We start from the raw sequence: 27,757 nt of genomic DNA, 5'->3' as shown, positions 1-27,757 counted from the left end.
TATTTTCTGTGCTTTCAGCCTCCTTCCAGATAGTGACAGAAGTGGGTCTTAAACCAATGCTGGATCCTGGACGGCTAAACGTTTCCAAAAAGTACACCAAATTCTGAATTCAGCGATGAGTCATTTGTCTAGATCCTTCAAGGTTTTCCTACAGAAAGTAAGAGCTAAAATTTTAAGAAAATGAAATTGAGGTGAAACAAAGAGCCATTTTTGTCCATATTTTCTTCTATAACATTTTCCATCTATGGCAGATTTTTGAAAGCAATATACTGTTATGTCTGCTGGAGTCTTCTGGTTGCGGGGATTTATAGAGCTAGTAGGTTCATCAAGAACCCTAGGTACCCACAGCCAGTAAATGAGATGCACCTTGCAATAGGTTTTCAATGTATGCCGGGTATACAGCAATTCATTTGGTGAAATATAAAGAGTGAAACATAGGTATCAAGGAAACCTTTGTATTTCCAATGTGAGCACAAGCTAATGTGTTGAGAAGAAGTGGTTATTTGCACATCTCTGAATTCCGGGGTCACCATACTAACGTGAATTATAGGGCATTTCTCAAATAGACTTATTTTTTAACACACTGTCTTACATTTGGAAGGACAAAATGTAGAGAAAGACAATGGGCAATAACACTTGTTCTTCTATTCTGTGTTCCCAATAAAAAGGGTACCTCACATATGTGGGTAGTCCTAGTGCCCGAGACAGGAAACGCAACATGGACACATCACATTTTTACATTTAAATCTGATGTGTTTTTTGGAAAATGTCTAGCTGTGGATTTTGGCCTCTAGTTCAGCTGGCACCCAGGTAAACCTAGCCAACCTGTGCATTTTTTAATACTAGACACCTAGGGGAATCCAGGATGGGGTGACTTGTGGGGCTCTCACCAGGGGCCATATGTACGAACACTTTTTCCCATAGACACAGAATGGGGAAACACCTTTGCTACATCTGGCCCTAGGTTCTGTTACTCAGAATCCTTTGCAAACCTCAAAATTAGACAAAAAACACTTTGTCCTCACATTTCGGTGCTGCAAAGTTTTGGAATCTCAGAGGAGTCACAATCCTCCTTCTACCCAGCATTCCCCCAAGCCTCCCATTAAAAATGGTACCTCACTTGTGTGGGTAGGCCTAGTGATCGTGACAGGAAATTACCCAAAACACAACATGGACACATCACATTTTCCCAAAGAAAACTGGCCTGTTTTTGTCAAAGTGCCTAGTTGTTGATTTTGACACTGGCTGAGCCAGCACCAAGGGAACCTAGCAAACCTATATTTTTTAAAAAACTAGACACTTAGGGAAATTATGAATGGTGTGACTTGTGGGGCTCTCACCAGGTTCTGTTACCCAAAATCCTTAGCAAACCTCACAATTTGGCAAAAAACATGTTTTCCTCAAATTTTAGTGCTGCAAAGTTCTGGAATCGGAGGGGAGCCATAAACTTCATTCTGCCTAGCATTACCCCTACAGCTCCTGATAAAAATAGTACCTCCCTTGTGTGGTCGGTTTAGTGCCAGCAACAGGAAATGCCCTAAAACACAACATGGATACATCAAATCTTTCTCATGAAAACCGACCTGTTTTTTGCAAAGTGCCTAGCTGTGGGTTTTGGCCTCTACTCATCCAGCACCTAGGAAAACCTAGCAAACCTGGACATTTCTGAAAACTCTACACCTAGGGGAACCCAGGATGGGGTAACTTGTGGCACTCTCACCAGGTTCTGTTACCCAGAATCCTTAGCAAACCTCAACATGTGGCAAAAAACACTTTTTCCTCAAATTTCGGTGCAGCAAAGTTCTGGAATCTGAGGGGAGCCACAAGCTTCCTTCTACCCAGCATTCCCCCACATCTCCAGATAAAAATTGTACCTCACTTGTTTGGGTAGGCCTAGTGCCTGTGACAGGAAATACCCCAAAACACTATCTGGACACATCAAAATTATCAATTACTAAACTACCTGTTTTTGCTAGGGGGAAGTGTTGGGGGGGGTCTATCATTTTTGGTGATGGGCTCAGCAGCTATTTAGGATAACCTACCGAACCCAGACATTTCTGAAAACGAGACACCCGAGGGAGTCCAGGGAGGTGTGACTTGTGGTAGGACAGGTTTGTTAATAAAAATTATTAATGAGTGTTGATGTATTCTGAATAATATGTTTATGTAGAAAATAGAACATAAAAAAATAATGCACACATTTGAAAATGTGATCATGAAGAATGGCCAACAATGTTAATGAAATGCACTAACCACTGATTTAATAATATAAATGTTGAATATATGTTACATTAATGTATTAATACTAAGGGTTATGCAGTAAGATTTAGCTTTATTAATTTTAGTCCTTAACTCAGCGAATGTCTTGGCCTGCTTGCCAGGCCTCTTGTCAAAGCTGTATTTCTCAACCTTTAACAAAATGACTGTCCTAGAGATTAAACTGTGATTTTCCATTTTACATTATGTGCTCGTAGCTGAAGCTTGCTTCTCATGAGAACCAACTGCTAGGAGATGATGTTTCTGTTAATGTAACATTTTGTATGTAATGTGTGTGAGACTGACTTTCACAGGAGAATGATGAAGATACTAACTAGAGTGGAAGCTGCAATAATATTGTTACCTGACAAGCTGGATGATGAGGACATTGCAAGACAAACCAATCAATGACATGTGAATGGAGTAATAGTAGAATTCATAGATTTGGCGTTTTAGTTTTATTGGACAAAGAGTGAACATGTGATTAACTGAACAATAGGGATTTGGGAGGTAGTTTAGTGTCAGGAATCCCCAAGATGCCTCCTTCATTATCTGTCAGCATCCCCAGGGATTAGGGTTAAACCATATCTCTGTTTTTGGCTAAAACCATCATGTTTCTAAGTAAACGTAATGTTACACAATTGGTTTTATCAATGCTTGTTTTACGAATGCTTGTTTGCTAATGTGAGCAGGTGTAGACATGTGCTTCTAATTGGGCGTGGTGACTCACCTCAACTGCTTTCCTGATTGGCTATAAATAGCAGAGTGAAGCATGCCTCCCTGCTTGGCTTTGTTTTGCTTCCTGATCTCAGCGTCTGACTTGGCAGTCCATCCCCTGCTGTCATCCTCGTATTCAGGACGTTTGAGGTAATTCTTTTCTTCGTTTCTGTACCAGTTGACACCAGGCATTCCTCTAGCAAACCAGAAAAGACTGCAGCTAAGAGACTAGTATTCTACAGGGAGTTTGTTCTTTGAGCGCCGCGCTTTCCTAGAACAGCTGGTGTATTTCAGCACTCCTATTTTGGCAGAGTGCTTATCTTGAAGAGACAAATGCATTTCTGAACATTCTACATTATTATTGTAGTTACTTGCCTAAATGTGCTTCAGGAAATCTGCTTGAGCTCAAGTACTACAAATAGTGACCAAACTGTGCCACCCTAACTGTTTGAACCCAGAGTGGACATTTGTATTTGTTAGATTGTTTTTGTTTCTTTTAGTTTAACCCTATGAATGCAAGAACATTAATTGTGATATAATTAATGCCCTTGTTGCCTTTCTTGTTCTAATGGTAGTGTACAACAGTGAATCTCTGTGAAGCCAGCCCTAGTGTTGCAGTACTCATTGTTATGGTACTCAGTTTGGGTTTTTGGTAATGCAGTGTTAGTAATTGTGCCAACAGTTATTATTATCCAAGAAAGTGCTGGATTATCCTGTTGTTCTTCTACTGCTCCTGTGCCCATATCAGAAAGAGAAATTCAGTTTCAAGGAAGTTGAGTGCACTAACTCTACTATCACTCTGTCAACAAGGAGCTGCTCCCTGAAGATACAGGGTGCCTGGCTGGACCGGCAAGATGTGGCAATGTTTTGTCTCTTTCTCTTCCACTCCCCCTTTCCTTTTGGGATACCTGGCGGGGTTTCTGTGTCCACCAGGAGGTGCTGAGAGGTGTTCCAGAAGGCCGGGGACCATACCATCACCCCTGCAGACTTCCTGCTTTTCAGGTGAGTGGCCCCGTCTCAACATAAAGCCAAGCCACAACATAGAGGGCTGCCTGGGTGATGGATTACTCAATGGGTACTTTCAAAGGTTTAGCACGGGCTTTACCAGCTGCTCAGGATGCTCCATCTTTATTAGATTTAACTAGGGCTCTAGCGGGATTACAGAAGAAAGTTATTTCCTTAAAGCAAGAGAACCTGGAGTTGCACACTGAACTACAGAGGTATACACCACAAGACACCCCGTGGGGATGAGTCAAACTAAAAGATCTCCAGTACTACAGACCCCTCGGTTTTACCTGTCTAATCATGTTCCTAGACTCGATTCAGGCCCAACGACTTCCACCACACAACGCATGCAGGTACTGGTCACAACACCAACTCCTGTGTCCTTAGCTCCTCCAGAAAGGTTTTTGGGAGATAGTGCCAAGTTCAACATTTTTCTTAACCAGTGCCAGCTACAGTTTTTGTGTCGGGCAGCTGCATTCCCCAATGATGCTGCCAAGGTAGCTTTTATTATCTCTTATTTGTGAGGCAGTGCAGCTAATTGGTCTATTCCACTGGTGGAGCGCAATGGCCCTATACTGTATGATTTCAACCGGTTCAATGAAGCCTTGCGGAAACTGTTCGGCAAACACCTCTTCGTGCAAGCCAGTGACAATGAGTTGCTGAATTTGTGCCAGGGAAACAAGGATCTACTGTCCTATATCACCTGTTTCAATCAGTTGGTAGAAGAGACTGAGTGGCCTGTGGACAAGATGACGTCCCTCTTCTATCGTGGCCTTCCGGACGATCTCAAGGATGTTCTAGCACAAATTGTGGTACCTCATAGGGAGTGTTCCATGTTCATTGACCTGGTGGTATGACTGGATCACCGCTTGAGTGAACGCAAGGGACAAAAATTGTGGGGTGACACACAGTTAGTGGTGCTCAAAACTGAGAAGAAGGAGTCCACCATTCCCACTCATGATACACCTGAGCCCATGAAAATTGGCAGTGTGCGGGCCTACTATCTAAGGAAGAGAAAGAACGTAGGAAAAAATTTAAACTGTGTTTATACTGCAGCAAGGCAGGACATTTTGCTCTGGAATGTCCTGAGAAGCCTACTGCTCCAAAGAAAGCCATCCGAGCGGTAACAGGGCCTCAATTCTCTCTTTCTGACCAGGTGGAAAACTAACTGGTTTGATAACTTCTGAGACCATTTTACCAAGAGCTTCTTTCAATATGATCTCACATCTTCTTGCTAATACCACCAGTCCAGTGCCTCAAGATCTAACTCTTATTGTAACGTTAGTATTGCCCCCTCAGGTTCGGTTGGTCATTCCCATATTGCTTGAATCTGGGGCTACGGAAACTTTTTAGACTTGGGTTTGGCTAAAATCCTAAATATTACGACTGTCAGAAAAGACGTCCCTGAACCAGTCAGAGTCGTGGATGGCTCAGAATTGTTCTCCGGGCCTATCGTTTATCAAACAACACCCTTGTCCATGCTTTGTGCAAACAACCATACAGAACATATTCAGTTTGACCTCATAGATACCCCAGTATTTGGAGCCATTTTAGGGATACCCTGGCTTCAGTTACACAATCCCAAATTTGACTGGGCGGCAAGGACAGTGACATTAGACTCTAAACATTGCTGGCACTCCTGTTACCAAGACAAACCATTAATAGTGGCACCCTTGCATTGTGGGTCAACACATAGGCCCTCATTACAACCCTGGTGGTAAATCCCGCTTACCACCATTCAGAAGACCGCCAACATACCGCTGCGGCCACGGAATTCCGCTACAGGTATTACGACCCACAGCTCGGAATCTGCCACAATACAGACACCCACACAAGTCCGCCACACAAAAGGTCAGTGATAAACTGGCGATACCAAAACCTACACCGTCACACCAACAAGAATACGCCCACACTATCACGACCCACGAATCAACGCGGCGGTCTTTCAACCGCGGTAAACCATTGGGGGTACACACCGCCGTGCTAAAAAAACACACACTTACAAAACAAAACCACATTGGACAATTTAAATTTCAAACACCTGATACATATACACACACCACTCCCACACACCCAATCCAATATAAAACTCACACCCACATTACCCACAAACCCTTACTACCAGAAATTTAAAAGCAGGCCAGAGAGAGACACTACCAAAAACAACACCAGCATCCACAGATACACAACACATCACTTACACAACATTCACACACCTCAAACAACACACACCAACACATCCCCTCACACATCACAACAGACACCACCTCACACATCATCCACACCACATCATGGCAGCTCAAAGACACCCAGGTAGAGCCACGGCTATTTGGATCACAGGTGCGGCAGACATCCATTGCAAGGAAGATGGAGCTATGGCGAAGATTTGTCAACAGGGTAAATGCAGTGGGACAGCATCCAAGAACACGGGATGACATCAGGAAGAGGTGGAACGACCTACAGGGGAAGGTGCGTTCCGTGGTCTCAATACACTGGCGGTGGACCCCCCACCTCGTCCCCCACAACTAACAACATGGGAGGAGCAAGTCTTGGCAATCATGCATCCTGAGGGCCTCACAGCAGTAGCAGGAGGACTGGACTCTGGTAAGGCAAATCTTTACTACCTTATCCCCCCCACTCCACCTGCATGCCATCACATACTCCCACCCTTACCCTCACATCCATCACCCCAACAACCCACAGATACCCCACCAGCACAACCCACACATCCCAAAACCAAGCCCTGCATGTAACACCAATGCATGGGCACCCATCACCCAAGCATGTCCAGTACAGAGACTCACTCATGCCCCAAAATCACCAATTACACAAGGACCAAGCCAATAATGCAAGCACTGGAGTAGAGGGTCACTCACCCATTGCACACGATGGCACACACAGATACAATAACTATGCATTTACACCCCAACAGGACCCCTACCCAACGTCACCGGACAGGAGGTGCCAAACATATCCAGTTCCCCCACAGAAGAGGCCCACAGTGATGACAGCAGCTCTGCACGCCTGGATCAAGATGACCAGCCCGGCCCATCTGGGACCTAAGGACAGTCGGTTCCCCTGCCACTGTCACAAGCTAGCACAGAGCCTCTCCCCTCAGGAAACACCAGCACAGCACCCACCCAGTGGGCCCATCCCTCTGTCCCCAGGACACGTCAATCAGTAGTGTGTCCACCACTACAGGGAACCCAGGCAAACCCATTAACACAGGACGATCAGGGACCTGGGGGCAGTGGCAGTGGGCACACGGTTCAGGGGACAGAGGCACAGGATAACAGGGAAACTGGGAGGACTGCTGTGCGACGGGGAGACAGGCCCAGGGAACCAACACTCCACGAGGCACTCTTCAACATCATGGGAGCATACCATCATTCCCAGGAGACCATGGCAACGGTACTGGCCAAGTTTCAGGAGACCCAGCGGCTGCAGGAGGAACACTACCTTGGGATCAGGGAGGACTTGAAGTCCATTAACACCACCCTGGTCACCATTGCAACAGTGCTGACAGACCTTCTCAACATTAGGAGGGACACAGTGACACAACAAGGGGCCCCTGACACTAGCCTTGATGATGAGCAGCCCTCCACCACCGCCGTCGCTAGTGGACAGGAGGCACCGCCACAGGAACAACAGGACACCAGCACCCCACCCCCTGCAAATGGAGAACCACCCCGCAAACAGTCCCTGAGATCCAGGAACAAGACAGAAAACTGCCATTGCTCCACTTCCTATGCCCCTTTGGACAATGCACCTGTGAAACTAATAAACTGGACTCTGCCATGGACATTCCTCCACCATCACCCCAGCCCATTTTACAACCCACCTCCACTTGTTTGTACAGGAATAAACACACATCAATCACAAAACAATCTGGAGTCAATCTGTGCTTTCACAAATGTGTAATTGCAATAACTATGGAATATAGCAATTTCAATGTACTTGTTCACATACCAATGTAACACAGCTGTAGGCCAGGAGTAAACAGAGCAGAGGGCACAAATTGGGACCCAGATTTGTGGAATGGAAAGTCAAAGTGACAAGTCAGGGTCCATACACTGAGTGAAAATGAAAGACTTATGCTAGCTCAAACAACAGTATGAGATGTGGGAAGCAGTTACATCTTCTTACCTGTGTCTCACTGGGAGTATTGCATAATGATGTTGTTTCGGTTGTCGATGTCCTCTTCTTCTGCCTCCTCTTCTTCACTGTCCACAGGCTCCACAGCTGCCACGAGACCACCATCTGGCCCATCCTCCAGCAGAAAAGGCACCTGCCGTCGCAAAGCCAGGTCGTGCAGCATACAGCAGACCACGATTATCTGGAACACCTTCTTCGGTGAGTAGTATAGGGAGCCACCTGTCAGATGGATGCACCAGAATCTGGCCTTCAGGAGGCTGAAGGTGCGTTCGATCACCCTCCTACTTCACTCATGTGCCTCATTGTAGCGTTCCTCTGCCCTTGTCCTGGGATTCCTCACTGGGGTCAGTAGCCATGACAGGTTGGGGTAACCAGAGTCACCTGCAAATGTTGATGGATATCTGTTAGACACACACTAACCCTTAGGGACAGCCCCATACCCAGACACCTTTGTCAACTGTATTGGGACCTTGCCCTCAGCTATTAGCCACACACAGTGCCTCGAAGTTGCACCATCACATAAGGGATGCTGCTTATTCTAAAAATGTAAGTGTCATGCACAGAGCCAGGATACTTGGCATTCACATGGGAGATGTACTAGTCTGCCAAACACACCATCTGCACTTTCATCGAATGGTAGCTCTTCCGGTTTCTATACACCTGTTCATGCCTGCGGGGGGTACAAATGCCACATGTGTCCCATCAATGGCACCAATGATGTTGGGGATATGTCCCAGGGCATAGAAGTCACGTTTCACTGTGGGCAAATCCTCCACCTGAGGGAAAAAGATGTAGCTGCGCATGTGTTTCAGCAGGATAGACAACACTCTGGACAACACGTTAGAGAACATTGGCTGGGACCTCCCTGATGCCATGGCCACTGTTGTTTGAAAAGACCCACTGGCCAGGAAATGCAGTACAGACAGGACCTGCACTAGAGGGGGTATTCCTGTGGGATAGCGGATAGATGATATCAGGTCTGGCTCCAACTGGACCCACAGTTCCTGGATTGTTGCACGATCAAGCCTGTAGGTGACTAGGATGTGTCTCTCTTCCATTAGTGACAGGTCCACCAGGGGTCTGTACACTGGAGGATGCCGCCATCTCATCACCTGCCCCAGCAGACGTGCCCTACAGCGAGCAGAGAGTCATCCAACACTGAGGTATCACAATTTGTTATTTGCAGAAACGTTATTAATCCGCAATGTGCAGGAATCTGTCTATATTCCCGGCATAGATAGGCGTGATGCAGTTAACATTCATCCCATGTGGCCTCCTGAAATGGTGGCTGCCTGACCTGTAATGTGGGACAAGGAGATATGAGGTAACTGCGCTGGCGTTGTACACCGTCGCGGTGGGCGGTCGAAGACCGTGGCGCAATTCTGCATTGTTTAACATTGGGCCCTATGGGTCCCAGGAGCCAATGACGATGTACCCCGGGGCTGACGGTACACACCGCTGCAGACGTGACCGCCATTTTCGGTCTGTTCCCTCACTTGATACCTGACCTTCAACAGGAGAGGACCTACACTGCAAGTGCTGTTGTGACCTGCGTCTGGAAGCGACAATGGCTACAGTGTCTGGGGAAAGGGCCCCTTCCTTCACTTCGGAGGGGTTTGACAAACTAGTGCATGGGGTTGTCCCCCAGTGCACGCAACTGTACGGTCCTCCAGACAAACAGGTGAGTACACTGTGAGAATGCTGCATGGGCAATGCCTGTTTAGAGTGATGTGGATGGAAGATACATGGGGGGCTGAGGCCTGCATGTGCGGATGGTGAGTGTATGTGCGTCAGGGCATGGGCGGGAACTGATGGGCAATGAGTATGACGGTCCAGACGGGTAGGTAATTTCTTTTCCCCTGTCCCATTCCTCTAGGTCAGCGCCCACCAGAAGAAGGGTATTTGGCGTGCCATCGCCAAGGACGTCTGGACCCTGGGGGTCTACCACAGACGGAGCACCCACTGCCAAAAAGATGGGAGGACCTGCGCCGCTGGAGCAAGAAGACGGCAGAGGCCGAGCTGAGGATGGCCTCCGAACATGGGAGGAGTGCCCATCGCACCATGACTCCTCTGATGTTCCAGATCCTGGCGGTGGCCTATCTGGAGTTGGATGGGTGCTTGAGGGCATCACAGCAGCCACAAGGAGGTGAGTACAGTCTCATTCAGCTGACTCTGCGCACATTACGAGATGTCTGGGTGGGGGAGATGGGCAGTGGGTTCCCCTAGGCCAGGGTAAACTTGGTAGGCAAGGTCCCTTGTGAGGCAGGTTATGTGGCATCCCAACCCACCAGTGATAAGAGCCATCTACACCCAGTCAGGCTCCTGAGACTTCCAGGTGTGCAGGAATTGGTCTTAGGCCTCGTACCCCATGTCAGCTGAAATTTCTGGGAACTGCTAATGCATGGCGTACTGCAGAGGGCTGCTCCATGTCTTTCTTCTGTCTCCCCCCCCTTTTTGTGGCCTCCCTGTTTTTGTGTGCAATAGCATCATCAGGCGGAGGATGATTGGCACCGGAGCAGGAGGGAGCTGCAACACACTTTGCCCAGAGGATGAAGCAACGGAGTCTGAAGCCACCAGTGGGACGGAGGGTGAGAGCAGCTCCACGACGGGGACAGGAGCAGACAGCAGTGACAGTGACTCCTCCTCTGATGGGAGCTCCCTTGCGGTGGTGTGCACCTCTGTGCCCACCACATCAACAGGTACAGCCGCCACCCCCCCCTACCAGCACCGCCCTCCCAGCAGCCCCTCAGCGTGTGTCCCGTGCCTGCTCAGCCAGGAGGGTGGGCATCTCCTTCACCCCAGGCACCTCAGGCCCTGCCCCAGTAAGCCCTGCTGCCCTCAGGGAGGAGGCTATTGAGCTCCTGAGATCCCTCACTGTTGGGCAATCTACCATTGTGAATGCCAGCCAGGGTTTAGAGAGGCATTTGCAACAAACAAATGCATACCTGGAGGTCATTCATTTTGGGCAGGCAGCCCAACAGAGAGCATTTCAGGCTCTGGCCTCAGCACTGTAGGCAGCCATTGTCCCTGTGTTCAGCCTTCCCCCCCCCCAACTTCCTCCACTCAGACCCAATCCCCTGTACCTCAGCCTATCCCAAGCACACCATCAGACCAGCATGCACACACATCAACACACAAGATTGGACATGGCAAACATAAGCACCACACATCCCACAGGCACTCTCACAAGCACCATCCCTATGCAGACATAGCAACATCCACTGCCTCCACTGTGTCCCCCTCATCCACGTTCTCCTCCTCCCTCCCTGTCTCATCTCCACTCACACCTGCATGCACTACATCCTCAGCCACAACCCCCATCACCAGCACGCCCATCCCCACACATCGCTCACATGCACTCACCACCCCCACTACCATTCACACATTCCCAGTGTCGTCTCCCAGTGTGTCAGTGAGCCCTCCTCCCAAAGTACACAAACACAGACACACACCCACCCAACAACCATCCACCTCACAACAGCCTCCGGCCCATGCACCTTCACCCAAATTCAGCAGACGTACACCTCCTACAACCACTACCTCTACCTCCACTCCCAAACCCCCTCCATCTTCCCATCCCATTGTGTCTAAAAAACTCTTCCTGGCTAAAATTGACCTCATCCCTACCCCCCTCCGTCCTTCACCTAGGGCCAGGCTTTCCAGGTCCCAGCCCAGCACCTCAGCCACCACATCCCCATGCACAGTAGTGCCAGCAACTGCGGGGTCATCGAGTGTGCCACCCATCAGGGCTGCCAGTGTGTCACGTAGCGAGGGCAAGGACATTCCGCCACCTGCCAAGGTGAAAAAGGTGCCCACATCCCAGAGGGAGAAGACAAAACTACCAGCACCAGAACCAGTGGAGACTGTTGTCCACTTGAGAGACTGTGGATTTGCACTCCCCAGGATAGAGCAGTGGGCAAACCACCCACTGGAGAGGCTTAAGAGACTGTGGCTTTGCACTCCCCAGGATAAAGAAGTGGGCAAACCATCCACTGGAGAGACTTGAGAGACTGTGGCTTTGCACTCCCCAGGACAAAGCAGTGGGCAAACCACCCACTGGAGAGACTTGAGAGACTGTGGCTTTGCACTCCCCAGGACAAAGCAGTGGGCAAACCACCCACTGGAGAGACTTGAGAGACTGTGGCTTTGCACTCCCTAGGATAGAGCAGTGGGCAAACCACTCACTGGAGAGACTTGAGAGACTGTGGCTTTGCACTCCCCAGGGTACAGCAATGGGCATGGAGCCACCTCGTACAGCAGTGGCGTTGTGCATTCATCATGCTGAGGTGCCCCCAAACCCACTCCCCCTGAGGTGCCTGTGTATTTTCAATCTGATGCCCCAGCAGTGTTCTCTCCGTTTCGAGTCAGGTATCCTGTGTGGGCTTCGCCCATGCATTTTGGGCCCAGTGGGCCACGGACAATGATTGGTACACTATCCAGACTTGTGTAGTTGGTATACATATTTGTATATACTGAATTTTGACTGTTGACTAATGGATTTTTAATAATTGCAATCGTTACAATCATTTCCTTTTGTCCTTGCATTCTTCCAGGGGTTGGGGGGTGTATATGTAATGTTGATGCATGTATTTGTGTGTATGTTGTTGGGTGTGAGGGTGAGGGTGGTGGTGTTGTGTGTTGCGTGTGTGTGTCACTCTCTTTCCTCCCCCCCTCCCCTGTGTTGTAGGTGCAGTACTCACCGCAGTCGCAGCTCGTACTCCTGGTAGAAGAGGAGGTAAACCAACATGGGTAACACCTGAAGTTCGGGCTCCATGGCGTCCTGGTTCCTCGTTGGGTGTTGAGAGGTGAGTGTTTTCCCTTCTGTGTACTGTTCCGCTGTGCTTTTGATAGTGTTGGTTCCGCCCCAGAAAAGGTGGCGGATAGGCGTCTTGAAATACGGTGGGCGGTACTTTGTCTTCCACCTGTCTGTTGGCGGTTACCGCTGCGGTGTTTGTTTCTACTGCCGTGGAAGTCAGAGTGTTAAAGTGGCTGTCCATGTTGGCGGTTTCTGCCACGGTCGTCATCCCATTTTTTTCCGCTGGCCTGTTTGCGGTATTACCGCCGCTTTAACAACGACCGCCAGGGTTGTAATGAGGGCCATTGTACGGCTATCAAGCCGGACGACACACTGGCCATTCCTGCACCGTATAAAGACTTCCATGATGTCTTTAGTGAACAGAAGGCCACCCAGCTGCCACCACATAGGTCACATGATTGTCATGTAGACTTGATTCCAGGGGCAACGCTACCATGTAGTAGGGTGTATGCTCTTTCTAAGCCTGAGAATCGATACCTGCAAGACTACCTGGATGATATATTGGCTAAGGGTTTCACTCGTCATTCAACATCACCAGTATCATCGTCTTTGTTCTTTGTGCCTCAGAAGAATCGTAAGTTGCGCACCTGTATAGATTATCGCGCAGTGAACAAAGTGACCATAAAAAATCGGCATCTTCTTCCGTTGATCCCGGTACTTTTAGATCAGGTACGTCAGTCGACCATTTATACTAAACTCGACCTCCGGGGCGCCTACCACTTCATCAGAGTGATGAAGGGGGATGAGTGGAAGACGGTGTACCTAACTAAATTTGAACTCTTCGAGTACACAGTGATGCACTTCGGGTTGTGTAACGCTCCTGCAGCATTTCAATTTTTCAGCTATGAAGTGCTGCAGGAGTTTCTGGATATCTGTTTAGTGGTATACATAGACGACATTTTGATCTATTCATCTTCCACTGAGGAACATATAGGGCATGTAAGAGTGGTTTTACAACGGCTTTGTGAGCATCATCTCTTAGCCAAGCTGGCAAAATGTGTTTTTCACGCTACAACTGTAAAATTCCTGGGATAAGTGATCACTACCAATGGAATTTCCATGGATAGGTCCAAGGGACAGGCCATCCTGGATTGGGTAGCCCCAAGATCCATTAAGGAAGTGCAACAGGTTTTGGGCTTCGCAAATATTTATCGCAGATTTACACCCCACTTTTCTACTGTGGTATCTCCCATAACTCATCTCCTACGAAAGGGGGTTAAGTTCCTCTGGGATACAGAAGATGAGAAAGCCTTCCAACATCTTAAAAACACATTCACTGAAGCACCCATTCTCCATCATCCCGACCCGGCTCAGCCATTTTTCGTGGAAGCAGACTCTTCCTAAATTGCAGTGGTTGGTGTCTTGTCCCAATGATATCCTGAGTCTGTGTATTTCCATCCAGTAGCTTACTTCTCAAAGAAATTGCTACCCGCAGAGCAAAATTACACAGTGGCAGAGCGGGAACTTCTGGCCATCAAGCTTGCCTTCCAGGAATGGTATCACCACCTACTAGGAGCTAGACACACCATAACTATTTACCCAGATCATCGTAATATACAGTTTTTTCAAATGACCAAGGCCCTGAAACCTCGTCAATTACGCTGACTTCTATTCTTTAACGAGTTTGACTTCATAATCACCTATAGGCCCCTGTACAACACAACAAAAGGCAGACACATTGTCTAGGATGGGTTTCTCCTCTGATGTTGCGCTAGAACAGGTCAGAAGCATTATAACCCCAGAAAAAATCGTGTCTGTGTGCACTTCTCAAGAGTTCCTTGAGAAAACACAGGTAGCCCAACAGAAGGTTCCCTGTTCAACTGATGTGTATGAAAAAGAGGGTTTACTACACCATGCTGTATGTCCCTACTTAAGAATTACGGGATACAGTGTTACAATGGGGACATGATTCTGTCCTCGCAGGTCACCCAGGTGCGAAAAATAAGTTAGATCTCTGTCAAAGATGGTTTTGGTGGCCCACACTTGTGCAGGATGTCAGAAGCTACGTCCAGACTTGTTCCACCTGTGTTTGGGCTAAAACCCCACATACTCCAGCCACAGGATTGTTTCTTCCCATACCAATTCTGGTGGCCCCATGGCAAACCATAAGTATGGATTTTATTTCTGATCTCCCAGCTTCCAATGGACACACTGTCATATGGGTGGTTGTAGATTACCTAACTAAAATGGATCATTTTGGTCCATTAAAATGCCTCCCGGCTTCTAAGCTTTCTGATTTGTTTGTCCAACACATTGTAAGGTTTCATGGGTTGCCCACCACAATTGTTTCCGATCGTCGCCCCCTAATTTATATCACGTTTTTGGCGTAGCTTCTGTTCCTCTGTCGTATGGACGTCCGCTTGTCCTCTACATATCATCCACAAACGGATGGGCAGACGGAACGTGCCAACCAATCGCCGAAGCAAATCCTGAGATGTTACATTGACACATGGTCTACTGAATGGGATAAGGCTTTACCTCTTGTTGAATTTGAATGTAACAACAGTGTCCACATGGCTACAGGAGTATCCCCATTTTACTGTTTGTTTGGTCTGCACCCAATATTGCTACCTATAACTGGGTCCCAAACATCCACAAGAGTCCCATCAGTACAGAAACACAATAAAGAGTTGCAGGAGATTCAAAAACAAGCACAACACCATTTAAAACTCTACCAAGCTCAAGTAAAAAAACAAGCAGACAAAAGAAGGAGACCTGCTCCCTCTTATCAGATAGGAGATCAGGTGTGGCTCTCATCAAAAAATCTCCATCTTGCAGGATCCAGAAAATTAACCCCCCAATTTCTAGGCCCCTTTCCTATTGCCAAAATCATAAATCCTGCGGTAGTAGAACTGACATTGCTAGACGATTTCAAGGTACACCCCGTGTTTCATGTGTTGTTACTCCGTCCCTATTCCCCTGATACCCGCAATGCCCCACCGCCTCCCCCGGTAAAAGTACACAGGCAATGGGAATTTGAAGTGACCAAACTTTTTGACTCTAGGCCCATTCGTGGTGTTCTACACTATTTATTGGCTTGGAAAGGCTATGGGAATGAGGACAATTCCTGGGAACCAGCGTCCACAGTTCATGCTCCACATCTTACTAAAAATTCCATCTCCTGCACCCTTCCAAGCCCTGCCCTTTGAGAGGGTCCTTGGTGGGGAGGACTGTCAGGAATCCCCAAGTTGCCTCCTGCGTTACTTGTCAGCATCCCCAGGGATTAGGGTTAAATCATATCTATGTTCTTGGTTAAACCTTCATGCTTCTAAGTAAAGATAATGTGCTGTGTTACACAATTTGTTTTATCAATGCTTGTTTTACCCATGCTTGTTTGCTAATGTGAGCAGGTGTAGACATGTGCTTTTAATTGGGCGTGGTGACTCATCTCAACTGCTTTCCTGATTGGCTATATATAGCAGAGTGAAGCATGCCTCCCTGCTTGGCTTTGTTTTGGTTCCTGATCTCAGCATCAGACTTGGCAGTCCAGCCCCTGCTGTCATCCTCGCCTTCAGGACTTTTGAGGCAATTCTTTTCTTTGTTCCTGTACCAGCTGACACCAGACATTCCTCTAGCAAACGGGAAAAGACTGCAGCTAAGTGACTAGTATTCTCCAGGGAGTTTTTTCTTTGAGTGCCGCGCTTTCCTAGAACAGCTGGTGTATTTCAGACCCCCTATCTTGGCAGAGTGCTTATCTTGAAGAGACAAATGCATTTCCGAACATTCTATATTTATTATTGTAGTTACTTGCCTACATGTGCTTCAGGAAATCTGCTTGAGCTCAAGTACTACAAAAAGTGACAGTGCAATTTTAAAAGAACATTTACGTGACTTTTCTTTCTCCTATAGCAGAACTCTTCGATTTAAATTGTGTCATTCATGCCTGTGTTTCAGGTTTGAGGAAGCTGCTTTTTGAATGGTTTTTCCACACACAGAATGAAACAAACCAAACTGTGCCACCCTAACTGTTTGAACCCAGAGTGGACATTTGTATCTCTTGGATTGTTTTTGTTCCTTTTAGTTTAACCCTATACATGCAAGAAAGTTCTATGTGATATAATTTATACCCTTGTTGTCTTTCTTGTGCATGATAGGTGCAACCACAATTCTAATTGTAGTGTGCAACAGTGAATCTCTGTAAAACCAGCCCTAGTGTCGCAGTACTTAGTGTTATGGTACTCAGTTTGGGGTTTTGGTAATGCAGTGTTAGTAATTGTGCCAACAGTTATTATTATCCAAGAAAAGTGCTGGAGCATCCCAGTGTTCTTCTACCGCTCCCGTGCCCTTATCAGAAAGAGAGATTCATTTTCAAGCATGATGAGTGCACTCATTTTACTATCACTCTGTCAACAATGAACTGCCCCCTGAAGAAACAGGGTGCCTGGCTGGACCGGAAAGACATGGCAATATTTTGTCTCTTCCTCTTCCACTCCACCTTTCCTTTTGGGACACCTGCCGGGGTTTCTGTGACCACCAGGAAGTGCCGGGAGATGTTCCAAGAGGTCGGAGCATACCATAGCCCCTGTAGACATCCTGCTTTTCAGGTGAGTGGCCCCGCCTCAACATTTAGGTAACTTTGACTTAACGACTCTGCACAGGGGGAGGTGGGCCATTTTCTCTATTCTTCTAGAGGGTTTACGTCTATTTATTTGAGTTTCTTAAAGACTTTGCATTTTCTGAATTTTGTAGCTGAATCCTGATACCTTGCTGATTGACTGATGTCCTGAGGATGAAGACTGACTCAGTTTTGCTGATCTATACTGAGGATATGTATTATAGCCTAAACTGTTGATTGCTATGCATTTGCTTTTTCTTTCTGGGTACCAACTGCACTGTTTTGATAGAGCCATAGTTAGATGTTTTCTAAATTTGTGTTACTAAATTGTTTTGAATGAAGCCCAACATGCTGATGCTGATCTGGTATTAGTTAAGGATCATCACTAATGAAATCATATTAATAGGGAAATGTTTGATGAAATTCTCTGCTTAACTTAATGTATGAAACAACTTTGAAGTAGTTGACTTTGTTACTGACTTACACCATAACTTTGGAATGTGTAGTAGTTCAAGCTTTGATTAGATTGCTTTCCTTCTGTCACTTTGGACAACCAGTATTGTTTCTGTGTGTTTTTCATTTGATATTAAGATTAATCTACATGACCTTAGCATTGCTAATATAGGGAAATAAATATTCTAACTTTTACTAAAAGGTGTGGTTATTCATGACTGAAAGGTCATGGTGTGTGACAATTACTGACTCCATTCATTACTGATGTTATTGATTGTTAATGATTATTGATTATAGTGTATTGTTTATTGACTATGTACTGGAGCTATGGTAAGAACATCTTAATTGCGAGTCAAAAGGTTCATCGACCTATTCGTGTCCCCTTGTAAGTCTACTTATTAAGGTCAGATGTGCTAGCAGACGTGGTAGCAGAGGATGGTTAGTCTCTTTAAGAGCTTATCATAGACGTCCGGTATAGAGCAATAGGTGTTCCCAGAGATGGTAGCAGTTTGATGAGCTGGTCTTTTGAGAGTGAATTATTACTGAGATTTGAACTTTATTTTTCAAAAATGCTAATTGGAGAAAAGATGTTCCCCTAAGTCCAGAAATGGCTTTCCCCGATCATGCAAATGTTTTTTTTCAGGATGTTCTCAGCATTCTAGTGACAGTGTGAATGAAGTAGGTTGCGCTTGCAAAGCTTATGCAGATCACAGGTGAATTGTGAGGTTTGTGAGGGTTTGGGGGAATTTGTGTACTCCAAAATGAAGTTGTAGAAGGAATGCACGTACTCCACAGTAGGAGAGTAGGGAAGTCGTCGAACTTCTCATGTGTGTGGCGCTTTGTGCTCAAAAAGTGTCCACATGGTTGTTGATGTACGGACCCTGCGTGGTCTAAGACTCAGGAGTATATTGAAAAGTGTATGAGACACTTGGTTTATGTTGTTATCTGTTTGGTTTAGTAGGTTGATGGGGCATGGTCAACAAGTCAGAGTTTGAGTTTAAGTGAGTGGAAGAAAATATCGACTGAGATTTGGCGAGTCCAATGTGCACCAGGACAGACCCATTGATCAGTTGAGAGTAAAATTTGCGGGTCGAATTTTGCTTGCGAATCTGGGAGCCCAAGTAGCTGTAAGTGCAGGAAGAGCCATCAGTGAAAAACCCATAAGGTTTCTGAAGCGATTGTGTTACCTTCCCTGTAGTAAACCAGCAGATTTGTTTTTAATAATTGTTTTTTGATTTAGTGCTCGCAATTTGTGCATTAGTTCGTGTGAATCAGACTTTGGCAGCCGCAGTACATGTGAGTGTGACTTCATTGGAGCCACGCTGGGATAGGTCGGTTAGTGAGAAGGGTCGTGCACGGATTGGCAGCGTCCGTGAGAGACAATTGGTTGAGAACGTAGATGAAAGCAATCTTGGGATTAAAAGTCACTTCCTGATTTGATTTTGAATAACAAAAAGGTCAAAAAGATGACATTTTTTAAAGCTTTAAGGAGTGCCCTAAGGGAAGATACGTATATTACAATGAGTGTCAGCAAGGCTACACCGCCAGACGGTACACCAGCTTACATTGTAATGGAAGAAAAGGGTGTCACGCCATGTCTTTGGCTAAAGCAATGGTGCAAATTGACAGAAAAGGATGGGAACTTAGCATTTCCTACAAATGGGGTGTTGAATTTGAGGATTTTAAAGCATTTAAGGATGGTGCTATATGAATCGAAGCCCCTTCTGATACCAACAGAGTTTTAGGCATTAGCGATTTGGGAGCTAGTGGCCAAACAGCAACAGCAACAGAAATTCGAGAGGAGGATGAGAAAAGCAGAAAATAGTCTAGCGGAGGCTAGATGGGACTGTGTTAAGAAAGTTTGGAGGATGGGGACTTTGCACGGGATTAAGTTGATTCCGACTGTTACACAGGAGAATGAGAAGGAAGGAAAGAAAGCTACAATGAAAACAGACAAAAGTCCGTCCGAGAGTAAGGAGGTTGGACAGTTATTAAGAGATCGCCTCCCACCATATGCAGTACATGAGAGTGGTCCATGTGCCAGTGCTGATCCAACAGCCCCGACACAGGTTAATGGGACAATGAGTCTGATGCAGGTTAATGCTAGCTTGACACAGAATGCAATGCAGAGTGGTCTTAATGTGCCTACCACTTCTGTAGTACAGAATCAGGAGCATCCACCACAGGTTCAGAGAATTTACCCTGATTTACCCATTATGGAAACGACTTTGAACTTAACGGTGCCAACAGAACAGATTTACCTGAGACTGACATTGGTTTAGACTGAAAAAAATCCAATTTCATTGCCCCAAGTGCAGCCACAGGTAATGCCAAGATTCAATCCTAACAGGGACACAGTCAGATATGACTCCGATGATAAGTCAAAAATGGGAGTTCCTCCCCACAGAACGTAAGTGACAGACCAGCCCCAGATGCTATATTGCTACCTATTACTGTTGGTCCAGCGATACTCTTATTTGCACAGAAGAAATCTACTGTAGGTGAACAGGGAACATTGTACCAGAATAAAATGAGAGGAGGACATATTGAAAATGTTCAGGTAGTCTCTCCTGTGGGACAGACTTTTGACGGATCAAGATCATTACTAGACCTTAGTCCATTTGTAGCACTTCCAGAGAAGATGGCAGGCCAAGCGTTAGCCAGAGTTTGAAATTATTGACACCACAGAGCCTGAAAATAGCTGCACAGCTGGTGCCACCGGACCAAGCAAGTAACATTTTGTTGCAAGGTTTGACAGCTCAGCAGTTGACTGAATGGTTAGACAAGCTGAATACCCCACCGAGTGGTCCTAAGGGAAAGGAGTATTTGAATTATATTAGGCTAAGCATGGAAGCGGGTGAACTCATTGAGGGAACTATGGGCGTGAATAGGTTAGAATCCTACACAGAGGCAGAATTGAGATATTTGTGCCTGAAAATCACGAGAGAAGTGAGCAATGTGCATCAGAAATTAGCAGACTTGGCGGAGAAGTATGGCATAGAAATAGAGTAAAAAAGCATTTGAAAAGGAGTTACAGATTAGATTTTGAGGCTAAAGATTTTGAACACATGAGATCTGCCGGAATGAAGGCACACCATATGGAACTGCTTCGAAGTGCTCAGACCTGGAGAGCATTCGACAAATGGGAAGGCAGATGGGTAAAGAAAAGATACAAGAGAAAAAGGGATTATTTGGGGATGACTGTAAATGTGTAGCAGGATAATGATCCAGTAAAGATTTTATCAATGACAGAGATACCAGGGGGAAATTTTTTTCATATCCCATGGAGCAGAAGTGATATTCTATCATTCACAAATGCCTGTCCAAAATTGAGAGAGAAACCAGTAGAGCGGTATCAGCAGACAGACAGGTTTGTGAAACTTGCAAAGTGTCTGTGGGAAGACTTGAACACATTATTAGAGACAGTAGTTCCAGCTGATCTGTTGATCAAGTGTAAGAAAAATGTAGATTGGCCAACAAGTTAACCAGAGAGAGACAAGAATACAGGTCCACCGTCTCCTTAGGTAATGAAATTTAACTGTAAAGTGACTGAGTTTTCAAAAATGAGAATTTCGCCAAAGAACATTGATTGGCAGAGGATTGACAGGATAGCTCATGAAGCAAAGGAGTTGATACATGAGTATTATGAGATATTGTTGTAGTTATTCAAGCATTATAGTAGTACAGAAACAATTGAGGTGAAAGACATGCTTCATTTTGTGTTCAGATTTGTGGAAGGATTGAGACCTGAAATGAGCCAGATGATGAAGAGTCATTTCATTTGTTGGCAAACAAAACCAATTGATGGGGTGTTGCAGTATGCGAAATACTGTAGTGACGAGATTGAGTTGAAGCAGAAAAAGTTAAAAGAGAAGGCAATGGTGATGCAGATTAAAGCAGCTCAAACAGGAGTGCAGGGGAATTTTCCACAACAGTTGACTCAACAGCAGCAGGAAAACATGATGTTTCAGCCCCAGATGAGAGGTAGAGGTCATGGTGGAAACATGAATCAGGGTCCAGACTTGAATACTGTAATGGTTCAGAATGATGTGCAGGGCATGAAGACGTTATTGCCATGTCACATTTGTGGAGCCGTTGGACATTGGAAATGGGAGTGTACGGTGATGGTGCAGGAAGGTGTCATTCAGCAGAGTAATGACATCAATTTATTCCAGAATGTGAGATGACCGAGAGTGAGAGGTCCTAACCCAAATTTTCAGAATAATGTGAATCAAGTGAAAAATGTTCTGCCTATGCAGCAGGTACAAATGCTCCGTGCACAAATGTCACACTTACAGCCGATGCAACAGCAAGTTCCCATGGCACTTAGACAGCAAATTCAAATGCATCAAGCCCCGATGGAACTGCAACAGATGATGCTTTATCAAAAGGTCACAGGTCAGAGACATAACCAAAGTAGTAACACAGTGAACCAATTCCTGTTACACAGTGAGAATGGAATAAATAATGAATGGACGCGTGACAGTTCAGATAAGGAGCAATGTGTGCTTGCAACCTCCTTAGAAGTAGATCAAAGAGGTCCCTATATGAAGAGAAAGGTCATGGGACACAGTTTCATTCTTGGTTGATACAGGAGCTACACACTCTACAGTGAGAAGTGCAGAGTTTCCCAATTTGCAACTTTCAGGTAGAACAGTTCAGGTTGTGCGGGCAGCAAACCAGTATTTGATAAACCTACTGGGAAGAGACTTGCTGTATAAAACAAGGTGTTCGATAACTTGTTCAAATGAGGGAATTGAGATTCAGATGAATAGTGATGATGAAGATTAGCCCCAGAGACAGAGTGTGAAATTACAAATGAGGAATACCCTTTGATTGAATTTTTCCTGATGTTCAGTGTGAAAGAGCTTCAGCCTGATTTGCAGTGAACAGTTGAGGAGAAAGTGTGGGATTTGACAGGAAAAGAAGCAGGTATGATAAAGGGAGTTGAGCCAGTTAAAGGTACTGTGAAGCCGAATGCAGTTTTTCCTCAACTTCCACAGTACCACATGCTGCAAGATGTCCCTACGAAAGTAGCCCAAATAATTGCAGACTTTGTAAAGTAAGGGGTTCTGAAGGAAGTATTGAGCAGTCCATGTAATTCACCAATAATGGGTTTGAAAAAGCCCTGTGGGAAAGTTCAAATTGTTCAGGATTTGAGAAAATTAAATGAGATTGTGGTCAAATGTTGTCCTGTGGTGCCAAATCCAGCTGTGATAATGTTTCAGATTCCATGTGATGCCGAATGGTTCACTGTCATTGACTTGTCACAAGCTTTCTTTTCCGTGCCTCTTCATGAGGATAGTAAATTTCTCTTTCGTTTCAAATTACAAGATCAAGTTTATTGCTGGGGCAGAATTCTGCAAGGGCTTTCAGAGTCACCTTCCATATTCAATCAGATACTGAAAAAGAATTTGGAGTCATTGGAATTGCCTTTCCAATCAACCTTGGTGCTGTACATTGGTAAGTTGCTGATTGCATCCAAAACAAGGGATGAGTGGAAGTATGATACAAATACCCAGTTGAGCCATTTGGGAAACAATGGTCACATAGGCCTTCATTACAACCCTGGTGGTAAATCCCACTTACCGCCGTGCTGAAGGCTGCCAACATACCATAGCTGCGGCAGAAATCTGTTACAGGTATTACGACCCACATCTCGTAATCCGCAACAATACAGACACCCACACAAGTCCGCCACACCAAAGGTCAGCGATAAACTGGCAATAGCAAAACCCACAGTGTCACGCCAACAAGAATACGCCCACACTATCATGACCCACGAATCAACGTAGCTGTCTTTCAACCGCGGTAATCCATTAGAGGTACACACTGCCGCGCTTCAAACACACACACGCTTACAAAACACAACCACATTGGACAAATCGAAATACATACACCTTATACACATACACACACCACACCCACACACCCACACCACCACAACCCCTTACAATGACATTTGTGTGAAGAAGCACAGAGAGAGAATAGCTAACACTACACCAGAATCCATAAGCACACCACACCATCACTCATACAACATCCACTCACCTTAAATAACACACACCAAAACAACATTTAACACAGCACAACAAACATCACCTCACACATCATCCACACCACATCATGGCACCTCAAAGATACCCCAGGTTTTCTGAGGAGGAGCTCAGGGTCATGGTGGAAGAAATCATCCGGGTCGAGCCACAGCTTTTCTGATCACAGGTGAAGCACACCTCCATTTCTAGGAAGATGGAGCTATGGCAGAGAATCATTGACAGGGTCAAAGCAGTGGGACAGCATCCAAGAACACAGGATGACATCAGGAAGAGGTGGAACGACCTACGGGGGAAGGTGCATTCTGTGGGATCCAGACACCAGATTGCTGTACAGAGGACTGGCAGTGGACCCCCACCTCCTCCCCCACAACTAACAACATGGGAGGAGCAAGTCTTGGCAATACTGCATCCTGAGGGCCTCGCAGGAGTAGCAGGAGGACTGGACTCTGGTAAGTCAAATCTTAATTACCATATCCCCCCACACCACCTGCATGCCATCAAATACCCCCACCCTTCCCCTCACCCCATCACTCCAACACCTCACATATGCCCCACTATCACAACCCAGCCATCCCAATACCAAGCTCTGCATGCAACACCAAAGCATGGATACCCATTGCCAAAGCATGTCCAGTACAGTCAGCCACACAAACCCCAAAACACTAATCACACAATGGCAAACACAACAAGACAAGCACAGGAGTAGAGGGTAACTCACCCAATGCACAAGATGACACACACAGATACGAAAATGATGCATTTACACCCCAACAGGACTCATTTCCAACGTCACCGGACAGGAGGTGTAGACATACCCAGTCGCCCCCCAGAAGAGGCCCACAGTGATGACAGCAGCTCTGCACGCCTGTATCTCTATGACCAGCCCGGCCCATCAGGGACCTCTAGAAAGTCGGTTCCCCTGCCACAGTAACAAGCCACCACAGAGTCTCCCCCTTCAAGAGACATCACCACAGCACCCACCCAGCGGGCCAATCCCTCTGTCCCCAGGACACGTCAATCAGCAGTGTATCCACCACTACAGGGACCCCATGCAAACCCACCAACCCAAGACAATCAGGGACCTGGGGTCAGTGGCAGTGGGCACACGGTTCACGGGACAGAGGCACAGGATGACAGGGAAGCTGGGAGGACTGCTGTGCGACAGGGGGAGGACAGGCCCAGGGAACCCACTCTCCACGAGGCACTCCCCAACATCATGGGAGCATACCATAATTCCCAGGAGACCATGGGCACGGTACTGGCCAAGTTTCAGGAGACCCAGCGGCTGCAGGAGGAACACTACCTGGGGATCAGAGAGGACTTGCAGTTCATCAACACCACTCTGGTCACATTGCAGGGGTGCTGGCAGACCTGGCCAACACCATGAGGGACACACTGGCACACAAATGGGACCCTGACACTAGCCTGAATGATGAACAGCCCTCTACCTCCGCCGGCGCTAGTGGACAGGAGTCCCTGCCACAGGAACAACAGGCCACCAGCACCACACCCCCTGCAGAAGGAGAACCACCCTGCAAACGGTCCCTGTGATCCAGGAACAAAACAGAGATCATTGGCAAGACCCCCGCAGGGAAATAACACTCTCCTGATTGTCACCCTTCTGTCCCATTTTGTCACCCTGTCCACCTTAAACTGCCATTGCTCCCATTCCTATGCCCCCTTGGACAATGCACCTGTGAGACCAAGAGACTGAACTTTACCATGGACATTACTCCACCATCACCCCAGCCCATTGCACACACCCATCCACTTATTAGCACAGAAATTAACACCCTTGAATCACAAATCAATCTGGAGTCGGTCTGTACTTTTACAAATGTGTAATTGCAACCTTTCGGAAATGTAGCAATGTCAATGTTCATGTTCACATACCAATGTTACACAGTTGTTGGGCAGCAGTAAACATAGCAGAGGGCACAAAGTGGGACTCAGATCTGTGAAATGGAAAGCCAAAGTGACATGTCAGGGTCCACACACAGAGGTACATGGCATCGCAAAGCCAGGTTGTGCAACATACAGCATGCCACGATGATCTGGCACACCTTCTTCAGTGAGTAGTATAGGGACCCACCTGTCAGATGGAGGCACCGGAACCTGGCCTTCAGGAGGCGGAAGGTGCGATCTGTTATCCTCCTAGTTGGCCCATGTGCATCATTGTAGGGTTCCTTTGCCCTTGTCCTGGGATTCCTCTTTGGGGTCATTAGCCATGACAGGTTGGGGTAACCAGAGTCATCTGCAAATATTGAGGGACAACTGTTAGACATCCTCCAACCATTAGGGACTCTCCATAGCCAGACACCTATTTAAACTGTGTGGGGACCTTGGGCTCACCTATAAGCCACACACAGTGCCTCTGGAGTTGCCCCATCACATAAGGGATGCTGCTATTCCTCAAAATGTAAGCATCATGCACAGAGCCAGGATACTTGGCATTCACATGGGAGATGTACTGGTCTGTCAAACACACCATGTGCACATTCATAGAATGGTAGCTTTTACGGTTTCTGTACACCTGTTCATTCCTGTGGGGGGGGGACAAATGCCACATGTGTACCATCAGTGGCACCAGTAATGTTGGGGATATGTCCCAGGGCATAGAAGTCACCTTTCACTGTGGGCAAATCCTCCGCCTGAGGGAACACGATGTAGCTGCGCATGTGTTTCAGCAGGGCAGATAACACTCTGGATAACACGTTAGAGAACATTGGCTGTGACATCCCTGATACCATGGCCACTGTTGTTTGAAAGGACCCACTGGCAAGGAAATGGAGCACTGACAGGACCTGCACTAGAGGGGTATTCCTGTGGGATGGCAGATAGTTGACATCAGATCTGGCTCCAACTGGGCACACAGTTCCTGGATTGTGGCACAATCAAATCTGTAAGTGATAATGATGTGTCTGTCTTCCATTGTCGACAGGTACACCAGGGGTCTGTACACCGGAAGATGCCGCCATCTCATCACTTGCCCAGCGGACATTCCCTATGGAGGAGAAGGGTGAGCAGAGGGTCATACACCACATAGGTTTCACAAGGCCATTTAGCACAATCGTGAAATAATCTTTGTGTGCCCTTGTCTGTCCGTATTCCTGGCCAAAAGTGCTGAGACGCAGTTAATTGGCCTGCCAAGTGGCCACCTGAAATGGCGGCTGCCTGACCTGTAAGGAGGGACAAGGGGAAATGAGGTAACTGCGCTGGCGTTGTGCAGCGTCGCAGTAGGCAGTCGAAGACCGCTGCACAATTCAACACTGGTTATCATTGGGCCCTATGGGATCCAGGAGCCAATGACGATGTACACCGACGGTGACGGTATGCACCGCCGCGGATGTGACTGCCATTTTCTATCAGTTCCCTTACTTGATACCTGACCTTCAACAGGAGAGGACGTACACTGCAAGTGCTGCTGTGACCTGCGTCTGGAAGTGACAATGGCTACAGTGTCTGGGGAAAGGGCCCCTGCTTTCACTGCGGAGGAGTTGGACAAACTGGTAGATGGGGTCCTCCCCCAGTACACGCTACTCTACGGTCCTCCAGACAAACGGGTGAGTAAACTGTTTGCATGGTGGATGGCACATGATTGTATGGAGTGTCAGGGATGGAAGAGACGGGGGCACAGGCCAGCATGTGAGGATGGTGAGTGTATGTTTTTCTGGGCCAGGGTGGGAGGTTTGTGGGCAATGAGTGAGAAGAACTGGACGGGGAAGTAACATCCATTTTTATTTC

Source organism: Pleurodeles waltl, chromosome 11 (assembly GCF_031143425.1).
Source record: "Pleurodeles waltl isolate 20211129_DDA chromosome 11, aPleWal1.hap1.20221129, whole genome shotgun sequence".
NCBI classification, from domain to species: domain Eukaryota; kingdom Metazoa; phylum Chordata; class Amphibia; order Caudata; family Salamandridae; genus Pleurodeles; species Pleurodeles waltl.
The sequence above is the reverse complement of the archived record's forward strand: the minus strand, read 5'-3'. Positions refer to the sequence as shown.